This window comes from Vigna umbellata, chromosome 7 (genome assembly GCF_029865625.1).
Source record: "Vigna umbellata cultivar VRB3 chromosome 7, Vumbellata_1.0, whole genome shotgun sequence".
Taxonomy (NCBI): domain Eukaryota; kingdom Viridiplantae; phylum Streptophyta; class Magnoliopsida; order Fabales; family Fabaceae; genus Vigna; species Vigna umbellata.
In genome coordinates this window covers 21,357,739-21,370,479 of record NC_142171.1, presented here as the reverse complement: position 1 = coordinate 21,370,479, position 12,741 = coordinate 21,357,739, and the positions used below count along the sequence as shown (strand labels likewise).

At 36.5% G+C, this 12,741-nt stretch overlaps 1 non-coding gene across 1 annotated transcript; it reads left to right on the top strand.

Moving 5' to 3' along the window:
• Window positions 1–4,241: 4,241 nt before the first annotated feature.
• On the top strand, window positions 4,242–4,349 carry LOC148195409 (small nucleolar RNA R71). The gene has a single exon (XR_015781285.1). It is a non-coding gene; the product is annotated as a small nucleolar RNA R71 (small nucleolar RNA).
• Window positions 4,350–12,741: the final 8,392 nt, after the last annotated feature.

The following is a 12,741-nucleotide window of genomic DNA, read 5'->3' as shown; positions in this document are numbered from 1 at the left end:
CCAGTGATTTGAGAACATTAATTTCCTTAATTTTTTTATTTTGGTGATGTAATTTTATAAACTTTGGGACATTGATTCATGTGTTTTGAGATTGTATGGTATAACATCTACTAATGGATGCTAGATGGTTGAGTATCTCCTGAAGAATACTAGGTTAGCAGGCACCTACTGATGGGTGTTGGTAAGAAAGATTTGCACTTACTAAAGGGTTTGAGGATTTTAGGTCAAGCTCATGATCTTAAACAAGCGCTACCTGGGAGGCAACCTAATTGATTGACTTTATCTTTGTTTGTTTAGATTTTGCTCTAGTTGCATTTTAGGGATTGAATGTATGAGTGATGTGAGAACCTAAATGCATGGGTGAGTGAGAGGCATGGGTATAGGACACTTAGGGCAAGCTAAGAAGAAGGAGAGTTGGTGCCGCAAATGCCGCTCAATGGTAATTACCGCTGAGCGCGACTGCTGCAGATTTGGGTGGACCATTTTGTTTCAATTGGGCTCAGCGGGATTAGGCCCATTAGGTTATTTTTATACCCTAGGGCGCGACTTTGCTTCCATTTTCATATCTCCCTCTTCCCACACAGTCTCAAGCACTCTCCAAAGAGTTCTCTTCACTTTTCCCTTCTTTCCCCTTCACAAAATCTCTCTTTCAAACAATTTTGCACCAAGTTTGGGGTTTGGTGAGAGCATTGTTGTTCGGGGCTGATTTCTTCACATTCCTAGAGCATTTTTCGCTCATCTAGCATCTCCACCCAAGTAAGTATAAGCATTTTACATTCTAGGGTTTTTGAAAGCATGAATTGGTATGAACATGGTTATCTAAGTATGATTCTTGAGGGATTTTGATTTTTATGCATGATTAGATGAATTAATTGCTGTTTGGACTGATTAAACTGCTTGATTTGGGTCTGGACCTAGGAAGAATGCATGTGGGTGGAGATTAGGAGCATTTTTGCAAGATTTTGAAAAATCTGCAGAATTGCCGCTAAACGGAAATTTTCCCTAAGCACGATTCTGACAGAGTGGTTTTTATGCTTCTTTTGCTTGCTGGTTTTGATGCACAGGTTGTGCTGAGGGCTTTTGATTACCCTCAGCGGTGATAGGAATGGTTTTAGGGAGTTGTTTGTGGTTTACTAATGCTTAATGAGGTTTCTTGTGGTTTTGTGAATTGTGTTTGATGCAAGGATGACCTCCTCCTCGGGCAAGAGAATCAAGACTATAGGATCCAAGAGGAAGGATAAGGAACCAAAACGCTCCTATGCTAGCAAGTTCCTTTCCCGCAAGCATAAGCGCTACTTCAATGTTGTCCAAGATAGGAGGGTATTAATGGAAAGGAAGGTTGGACTGATACCTGATTTTGCTCCCTAGTTTGGAGAGCAATTGGAGAACAGGAATTGAGGAAAGCTAGCCACTTATCCTTCACCAGCTAACATAGCAGTGGCGAACAAATTCTACACCAATGCAAGGAGGTTGGGTGATCATCATGCTGAGGATTATTTGAGCTATGTTAGAGGACACGCCATTCGATATGACCCTGACTCCATTAACAGATTTTTAGATACTGAATGGGCTGGTTAGCAGTGTCAGTTTGCTCTCAATATGGAAGAAGGATCAAACTTTGGTGATGTGGAAAGTGTGTTATGTGTGCCTGGAGGGCACTTTCAGAGAAATAGGAATGGTGCAGTAGTGAACATCATGAGAGCTAATCTGACTCCTCTAGCAAAGTATTGGATGGCATTCTCTCATGCCAACATCCAGTCGTGTTCACATGTCTCAGATATTACTGTTAGCAGGGTGCTTCTTTTGTACTATGTGCTCAGAGGGACGAGCATTAACATTGGCCAAGTCATAGACAATGAGATACAGGTGTGTGCCAACACTATGAACAATAAAGCACCCTTGGGGCATCCCTCTTTCATTACACACCTATGTGAGCTAGTTGGGGTGAATATCTTTGCACCACCATTTGAGAGGCCTAGGAAAGTTATTGATGAGGCCTATTACAGACAATATTATGGAGGTGATGAGGCAACTCAACCAGTACCACCACGCCATCCTCGTAGAGGGAGAGGACCACCATAGGGTCAGGCATCTACAGAGCCTCAGGAGGCAGAGCCATTTCAGATGAGGGACATGTATATGTCTCTTAGAGATGCTAGGATGCAATCCATTCATAGAGGGCAGATGGCCACAACTGGGATGATTATTAGGATGTATGATAAACCCCCAGCACATGGTGGACCATGGATGAGTTTCATAATATGGTGGCGTGGCCAGAGGAGCAAGCCCAAGGCAGTAGAGCTGGAGCAGCTAGAGCTTCAACTATGCATGATAAGGATGATGATGATGAGTTTGAATATGCTGAAGATGATGGAGAGGAGGAAGATTCAGATGACAACATGGGTTGATGAGGAGCTGATAGCATCTACTGATGGATGTTATCACCTCTAGAGTAGGATTTTTTATCTTTTGTTTTGTATTGTTGAACTTATTTGCATGATGTACTCAGTGCGAAACTTTATCTGCTATGATGGTTTTCTTGTGATTTATGCATGATGAGTATTGCTTGATGATGCTTGGATATTGATTGATGTTGAGATTGTGCATTATATGCTGATATATAGGGTTTTGTTCACGAGCTATGTGAACAAATGCATGATGTTGTGGTGTTGATTATGATGCTAAGCAGGATGTGTATGTGGAATGTTGAATGAGCCTATATGTGAGGTTTTGAACTTCAGGGTTTTTGTGAATGAGTGTTAGTACTTTGAAAGCATGAATGACTTTGCCCAGGTTTCTATGGTTGAATCACTTGCTTTTATGTATGATATGATCAAGGCCATTTGTTGGTAATCCTTTATTAGCCAAATGCATGATTTTAGCCCAATAAAAGAGAGAACAATGTGTTCTATCCTTTGAACCCTTAGCTTTGAACATGTTAGAAAACCCTTTTTGAAAATCTTTACCTTGAGTTGAGTTGAAAATATCCTGTGGTATTGATCAATGTTCAAGTTTGGGGTTGTTCGAAAGTCTAAAAAGGGAATATGAAAATCATTGAGCTAAGCATATGAAAAGCAAAATAAAAAGGAAAGAAAAGAAAGAAAAAGAGAAAGGCTCAATGCAAAAGAAAGTTGGGAAGAAAGGAGAATGGTTGTGTTTAGATGATTCACTTAACTCAAGAATTTTGTGATCCAAAAAAACCAATTTTCTTGTTAGCTCAACCACATTATAAGCCATAGAAAAGTCCTTGTGATGATACTTGCTTGTGAATGTGTTTGATTGTGGTTAAATGAAAGGCAAAGTTAATTCATGTGACATTGTGATAGTAGAGTGAAGGAGTGACCTCTTATACACTTGTGTGTTTGAGTGAATCATCTGGTGAGGAAAGATTCCATGAGCACATGATTACATCTATGCTTTGTTGATTGATCATTCATGAGAATAGCATTTGTTGGATACTATGTGATTATGTGAACACTAAAGCATGTGTGCATCTTGACTGAATTCTTTATGTTGAGCTGATTTGAGTAATTACTTATCTTGAAAGAAGGAGTTTTGAATGTGGTGAACCATTGTAGTTATATAAATTAATTTATTACGCAATTAATGTAGTTGATTCACAATTAATGCTTGGTCAAACATATTTAAAAATATAGTCATTAGACACTTTAAGACAAGCATTAACGGAATTTCAAAACATAACAAACTTAGTCAAATGGCTTGGCACATAGTCGATTTTGTAACAGTTAAAAACATAGTTTTGAAAAACTTTATCTTCAAAAATTCTCACAACACACTTTGAAAAAGTTTGTGGAAAGCCACGAGTTTTAATCAACGTATTTCATAATCAAGTCGACTTAAAACTGTTGTTTTGCTACAGAATTTAAGTTCAACTAAAGTGCATTTGGTTTTCCTTTTCCAAAACAATTTTCATGCAATCACAAATAAAATCTCACATATATAACATGGTGAATTGCAATGATCAATACAACACAAACATGTTCTCATATAATCATAATCATGAAAGTAATGAACATGCAACGCATAAACACATGTGTTATTAATTATGTGTTGTCATCATAAAAAACCAGAAGCTCTGAGATTGTAGGTTCAGCTAAACCAGTGCTCCCCCTATCAACAATCTCAACACATTTGATATTACCTCCAATTGAGGCATCCGACATCAATTTAGTCTATGAACTCAGTCCTCCAAGGAAAAGAATGGCCACCGTGGTTCATCAAAGCCATGTGTGGGCGTCTTCCGCAATAAAACCTTTGAATCTATCCCACGCTTGACCTAGAGTTTCATCCATGCCCTGTCTAAAAGAAGAAATTTCCTACATGCCTTTGTTGACCTTGGACTGAGGAAAATATTTGTTCAGGAACTTAACCACCACATCTTCCCACTCAGTAAAGTTATTCTCTTGGAAAGAATTAAGTCACATCTTAGCATTGCCTCCTAAAGAGAAAGGGAAGAAACTAAGTCTAATAGCCTCATCTGGCACACCATTAATCTTCACTATATTGCGTATTTCATTGAAAGTGGTTAGATGTTCATATGGATTTTCATGAGTTAATCCATTGAATTGGTTGCTCTTCACCAATTGAATGAGAGCAGGCTTCATATGCATGCTTGCGGCATTAACCCTTGGCCTTGCAATGCTATTAAAATGAAGAGGACCGGTGATTGTTGCGTAATCTGCCAGGGTATGTCTACCATTCTGATTGTTAGTCATATCTCCTGTCTCCTGATCAGATAATGAAAAAGGCTGTTGAAGAGTCTCAGGAGAAGGAAAAAGTTCTCTGGAAATCCTTTTCTTCCTTCTTCTTCTACTATTTTCCAAACCTGTAAGAAGAGGTTCAGATAGTTTTGTGCTCCTATTATGAACTTTGTCCTGCATACACTAAAGAATACCACACTAGAGCACCAAATTAGCCCAAACAAATAAAAATAAAAAGTAAAATAAAGATTAAAGAAAAAGTCTAAACAAATTAAGAATCACACAAAAGTATAGTATGATCACGAGTCCTCAACAATGACGCCAAAAACTTGTTAACACATTGGCAAGTGTACCAAATCGTATCAAGTAATATAAATTGGTAAGACCAAGTATTGTTTCCCAAGAGACTCGTGTTTACTTACCACTTGTGTAATACCTTAATTAATCAAGACTTAAGAGCTATTTTGTTGGTGTTTAAATGCAAATGCAACAAAAGTAAATATGAATGCAAATTGATCAATTGAGGCTTGACACAAGAATGAATAGATGAGATTGATAATATGAGATGATGATGTTGTTGGGGTTAGATTTCACCTACTTCACTCTCATGCATATTAGAATTGATCTTCTTCATTGGAATGTTAATGTCAATTTCTAAATTACTTAGACCCCGATGTCTCGGCGTAAAAGCCTAGTCTTGATTATTAGACAACAATCCCTTGAAAACCTTAACAATAAATTATGTATTAGGAAAAGAAGCTTAAGACAATCAAATGTCCTATCCCTATCCCTAGGCAATATTCCCTTTGGGTGAAATCCTCCGGATCATGATTCATAAGATATTTCCCAATACTCAAATAAATCAAACATCAAGTCATGAGTGGCCAAAACATAACAAGCATTAAGAATAGGAGAAAATCACTAACATTCAATGAAAGAAGCATAAAATGTTTAAACCATATTCAAATACATTACACTTTAGAGGTTACATCATCCCCAACAACAAATGAGTTTAGTTCTCCATTGTCATGGAGAACCTTGGCTTACAATGGAAGAATGAATGAATTGAAACCCTAGAAAGTGAGAAGGAAAGTTCCCGCATGCCCAATCTCCCTCCAAAGGGTCGAAATCAGCTTTTCTATGCTTTAGCCATCCAAACATGTGAACCCTAGAGTGTGGAAGCCTTTTAAATAGATCAACATTGGATCATGGGCCAACATCGCTAGCGCTCAACGCCCCAACTAAAGGCGCCCAGGCGTGACTACGAAGAGACTGGCCCTCAGCGTCTTAAATGAGGGCAGCCTGGTATCCTACGGTGTGGCTTGTTGGCGCTCCGCGCCCCTAAAGGCGGCACCCAGGCGTGCTTACGAGGAGGGTGGCGCTCAGCGCCCCAAATGGGGCAACCAGGCGCCCTTGCGAGACTTTTGACGCTGAGGGCAACCAAGTGCCCTACGGTCCTTCTTCAGCCTTCTTTGAGTCTTCTTTCCCTATGCTTATGTTGTCCCTCCTGGGTTCCAACTCCTTGACACTTTTGCTCCTCTTTCAATCATACCAATAATCTACAAAATTGAAGGAATTAGTGATCAAATTCTTAAAGTATAACCTTTCTTCACTTAGTTACCAAATTCAACTAAAACAAGAGTTTAAGCAAGCTTCAAAGTCAAAAAGGGTTATTTTAGTATCAAAATAGCATCACAAATAACGGGAAATTCAACCGTTATCAGTCACGATTGCGACTACGGCTTCTACTGTGTCCTCGTCTCCGTTTGGCCTTTTCATAAGACTGTTCGAAATCCCTACGTTGAGATCTTTCTCTGGGAGGACTTCTGCTTTGGGTCCCTTCTTCTTTTACGAATCTCTGTAGATGGCCTCCTCGAATGAGCCTTTCTATTTCATCTTTCAATGTACCACACTTTTCTATGGTGTGCCCCTTATTCAAATGAAACCGGCAGGTTTTTCTTTCGTCGGCGTCTTTAGGAGAGGACCTCTTCCGGAGTGTGAGAAGCTCGGTATTAAGGGCTTCTTCAAGAATTTTTGTCCTGTGTGCATTGAGGGCGGTATAATGATTAAACTTGGGGGACTGACGAAATCCTTCTAAAGAGGGTCCCCGTTACTGTTGAACAATTGTTTCTCTTCCTTCTTGTTGTTTCCCCCAGAAGTTTTTTGCTGCTGTTTTTTCCGTGACTGTCTTATATTCTCAATGCGAATAAACTCTGTCACTCTCTCCTGAAGTTCGTCCATATTTTTAAGCGATCTCATATAAATTTTTTAAGAAATATCCCGCTTTCATGCATCAAGACAAATTGCTGATAAAAGTATGGATTATATTATAGATTAAAATCATCAATATTTATTTGATAGCAATAATTAATTAGGTGGAAAGTAATCATATATATATATATACTTTGAGAAACCTGATTGAATCTTTTATTAGTAATGAACCAAATTAAATAAAAACATTTTTTTCACCATATGTATGAGATAAATAACTGAGTATCCTCATAAAAACAAAACACCAGTTAAAAACATTAAGAAGCAACTGAATAAAAAAAACAAGGAATAATAAGAATAATGGAAAATATTTATATAAATATAATAATAGAAACAATAATGAATACAAAAAACCCTCTTATTTCTCACTAACACCTACAATAAATGATTTACTACATAAGAATAATCTCTCTTTCTTTCTCTCTTTTGCAGAAGACATAGATCAACTCATCATAATCATGATTAGTGTAGTAAATATTGTTTACACCAAATCCACCATGGACTCATCAGATAAGCAAGATTCAGTGCTTGAATATGGCGAACATCGAAAGCACAATCGAAGCTCCAATCACGGCCACAGATCTTGAAACAGATCCAGAAGCTCCGGCATCGGGTCCTGGAGCCGGCGCCGGAGACAGATCTTGAGCGGTGGCGACGGTGAAGAAAAGTGTTGCGACGAGAGCCACGAGGAAGGCGTTGACGGAGAATGCTTGAGATGTCATGACTCGAAAAAGCACAGAGAGAAAGAGAACGAAGAAACAAGAGTTGAAGGTGTTGTGAGGTTTTTGTTTTTATTCCGCGATGGAAGAAAGAAGAGAGGGTAGTGGTATTTATAGGGTTGCGGGAACGCGTGTGGGCCCCACCAAAACGTGGGACAGGTGGATGATGAGGAAGATGCGTGGTGTAAACGAATGGCAGTGAGTTGTAAGAGAAGGTTTTCGTTTGTAGGTTTGGTTTGGTTTGGTTTGACAAAAACGCCGACATTCTTGTTTGTTCTCTCATTTTGAGCTTTCCTCGTTGAACCCGTCGTTGTTGTGTCGTCATGTTTGGAATTTTTCTAACTCATTAGCTGAATTGTTAAACAAACTTCACTAGTTAGAATCGGCTGGTACTTTTATGAGTCATGCATAATCCAAAAGGTTATGTAGAAATTTATTATTTTTAGAAAATATATTATAGTTTAACTTTGATATGAGTTGTGTTGAAATTAGATAGTATTGAAAACAAATTGTATTAGTCCTTTGTTAATAAAGGAAAGATAGACTATATATAACTTTTGAAAATCGGTGATGTGGATGTACTTTGATTAAATAGTGTATTTTAACAAAGTAAAGCAAATTTTAAAATAAAACAAGCATTAATTTAAAAGGTAAGAAAACTTAAATAAGAACATTTTCGTAGGAGTTTGAAACATGAATGATCAATCAGAGAGCATGATCATGATATTGGTGAAGAAAATTTTGGAAGAATATATTTATATGATTCTTTTAAGTTCAATTAAGAGAAAAAGTTATATCCATGATGCTTTAACGTTACATTATTGTTAGCAATTTTAAAGTTGTTCAGTTTAAAAGCGAGAAATGGATAGACCGATAAAAGTTTCAAAAATTTTGAATTTGTTGAAGAAGATGCTTCTAAAAAAAATATGTTATGTATTCGTCATTACGAGGCGAATGGAATTCTATGTCCAATGACTTTGGAATACTAAAAGATACATGGATGCCCCCATGATTGTGTATTACATATAGAGAAAGGAGTTTGCTTCAATGAAAACGTGTCCAACATGTGATTTATCGTGATTTATCGCGGTTTAAAAAGAAAGTTGATGGAAATAGTGATGATGAAGACAAAGATGATTCACCTACTAAGGTGGGGTGATACTTGCCTATACTACCAAGGTTGAAATTATTCTTTTCCATTAAAGAAGATGTGAAGAACCTGAAATGGCACGATGATGGAAGAAAGTGTTATAGTCTTCTTTGATACCTAGCTAATTCCCTATATAATGGAAGAAAATTGATTAAACATTTCCAAAATTTGGTACAATGCTAAGAAACTTAAGACTCAGACTTACTACAAATGGTATGAATCTTTATGAAAAATTAAGTGGCAAACATATTTCATGGCCAGTTTTGTTTATGATATTTACAATTTATCTCCTTTGTTGTGCTTGAAGAGAAAATATATGATATTGTCTATGATGATATCGAATCTTAGACAACTTGGAAATGACATTGATGTGTATCTAAAGTCGTGGATCGATGATTTGAAAATGTTGTGGGAAGAAGGCGTCAATGTGTTCAAATCATATTTTCAAGAAACTTTTCATTTGCATTCAATGTTGTTTCGCACTATAAATGATTTTTCAACATATGGAAACTTGAGTGGTTATAGTGCTAAAGGACATTTTGCATGTCTCATTTGTGAAGAAAACACAAGTTATATTCAATTGAAGCATCGTTAGAAAATTATGTATACAAGACATCAAAAATTCATTTCCCGAAATCATCCTTACCGTATAATGATAAAATGTATTTAATGAAAGTCCTGATGATGAAGTTGTGTCGAAACCATGCAATGGTGAATAAGTATATAACCAAGTGAAAAACCTTGGCATTATGTTCGAAAAACATAAAAAAGAAGACCACTAGGAAACACATTTGGAAGAAATGACCAATATTCTTTGACCTTTCATATTGGTGAAAACTTGATGTACGACATTGTATAGATGTGATGCACGTTGAAAAACAGTATGTGATCATGTTGGAAGATGGAAAAAGAACAACAAGATTTGGCTAACGTGAGCCTCCATTCTGAGTTATATCGACAATTAGAAGATGCACCTACCTGCCCCCAACCTGTCACATTCTTTTTAAAAAAGAAAAACAAATTTTTTGTAAGTGTTTAAGTAGTATGAAGGTTCCACAAGTTTACTCTTAAAATATTAGTAACCTTGTTTTTATGCAAGATTTATAGTTAGTTGATTTAAAGTGTCACGATTGTTATTTGCTCATGCAACAACTTTTACCAATAGTTATTCGAACCGCTTCTATTAGAAGTATTCTAATACATTTGAGTATGGTTTTTAATGCCATTTGCAAGAAATTTATTTACTCTCAAGTGTTAGATGATTTGGAAAATGAGGCCATAAGACTATTATGTCAATTGGAAATGTATTTTCCACCCTTATTTTTTGATATTATGGTTCGTTTGATAGTTCATATAGTAAGGGAAATTTGATTATACGGGCTGATTTTCTTAAGATGGATGTACCCAACTAAGATATGCATGAAGATCTTAAAGGAATAGGTCAAGAATCAATATAGACCAGAATCTTCAATTGTAGAGCGATATATTGTAGAAGAGGCCATTGGATTCTATTCAAGTTATATGCTAAGTTGTGAATCAATGGGAGTTCCTAAGAGTATACATGAAGGTAAATGTGAAGCTAAGGGTGTTCGAGGAGTGAAGATTGAAAGTGTTAATAGAAAAGAAGTTGATCAAGCTCATTCGTACATCTTAGACAACATTGTCAATATGATTCCTTACATTTTGCAACACATTAATGAAATCAAGTATGGACATTTAATGTTTTTGAAACTTTATTGAGGCTAGCTCGTGGAGCGAACATCGATGTGGTTTAATATGACAACTACTACATAAATAATTATTTTTTTTTATTCAAATATGGAAGATGACAATAGTAAAGTTCAAAGTACTGAGGTTATCCTTAATGCTGAGGTTGTACACTTTCTCAGCTCTAAGCACAAAAATCTAATTACATCATCCATGAGTGATTTCGGAATAATATAAGAAATATGGGAAGTTGACTATGTAAGTTTTAGAGTTCAAATTTTTAAGTGTAAATAGGTTGATAACAATTCGGGTGTAGGGACAAATGACCTCAGGTTCACTTTGGTGGATTTTAACAAGATGAGTTATAAAGATGACCTATTTATTATGGCTAGTCAAGCAAGACAAATATTCTACATGACTAATCCAACTAATACAAAATGATCAGTTGTATTGGAATGAAGAAGCATGCATGGGAATTATGATGAAGACTCTTAAGACGACATCTTTCTCATCAAGAACCATTCAAGACAAGGTCGATGACGTAGCCGATCACATCCATGTCATTCAAAGTGATAACAATGAAGACATATAACAACAAACAATGCCCTAATAGTTGTTTTTCATTAATGTTACCACATTTACAAATTTTAATTTTTCTGGTTTTAACTTTATAGAGTCAATTAGTTGTATTTTTCTTATCTACATGTACTAACAATGTGTTTTTAGGTATTAAGAGCTCTGGATCAAGAAAGAACGGACATAGTAGATTTGTGCCTTGGTTGTCGGATATCACAACCTAACAAATTGCCATGGAGAGAATGGTGGTTAAGATTGATCCTCGATTAGGTACACCTAAAGGCCTATATGCATAAATGTTTCGTAGTTATTTAGGTATGTTAGCCAAAATGCATGTCTTTATTGTGATTGTGTCTTGGGATGACGTCCCAAAGAAAAAGAAGAACCTCCTATGGCAAGATAGTTTGGAATGTTTACTTAAATTAAATATAGTGTTTAATATGTTTACTTGAAGGATTAACATCTTTTTTTTTAAACAACAAAATTTTGACATTTCAAACATTGAAATTAGGAAGAAGGTGTTATCTCCCATAGTCATCTGATGGAGGGACCACAAGACAAGACTGACATGTCTCTATGTGTTCGAAGACAAGCAACATGACATCCATGTGGGAAGTACAAAATAATTGAGGAGGAATAGATGCATTTTCGTGAATTTAGAGAATTTGGGGACTAATAGATTTTTTTCTTAAACTTTTTTATAGTCACACGAGGCACTCATTTGTAATTTACAGTTATAAATTTATGTTATGTGTGATAGGAAAAAGGATAGCAACCCAACAAAGACAAAAGTTTAATGATGCACCACACATACTCTCGAAATGTTACTATGCATTATTGAAGAAATGATTGAGAAAGTCTCATGCAAAGGCTTTATGACTTGAGTCCCTTGACCTAGTACTTACACCTGCTAGGTACAAGATGTAAAAGGTTTCTCGGACTAAGTCCGATGACATCACAATCAACTCAATTGATATATGAGAAAATAGTAAGTACAAACCCTAAATCCAAAATCATAGTTCATATGAAGTGTTTTATGATTAAACTTGATTATATGATGTAGGATGAGTTAGGTGAGCAATAGACTCAGGGTTCATTTGTTGGCCATTGTCAGGATTATATACTTAAAATGACCATTAGAAAACTAAAGCACCTAAGTTGTTTTCGTGGCGTTGGAGGTGCAATTGGGCTTCGAGACTACTTTGGCCCTCCACAAAGAAGTAGTGAATCCCTTAATAGAGAGGCATTAAGGAAGATAAAGTTGCAAATGGAGGAAGTAATCAACCAATGCATGGTAATTATGGAGCAACACTTCATGAAAAAACTACAACAACAATAATAAATACAAAGAACACTTGAAGAAAAGCTTCAGTCCATGACCCAAGAAAATAATGAAGCTCCAACAAGACACCATGTGAGCACAAAAAGGTTCATGCTCTGCTGTTGATCTTTCTAAATACACTTGTCAATATGAGCTATTGGTTGATGGAGATCCCCTATGCGTAGTGGTCGTAGGACGACAACATGAAGGAGGGAAGACTATTCATAGTGTTCCTCTATTACCTGTTAAGACCTCGTCAAGTGTACCAAATCGTAT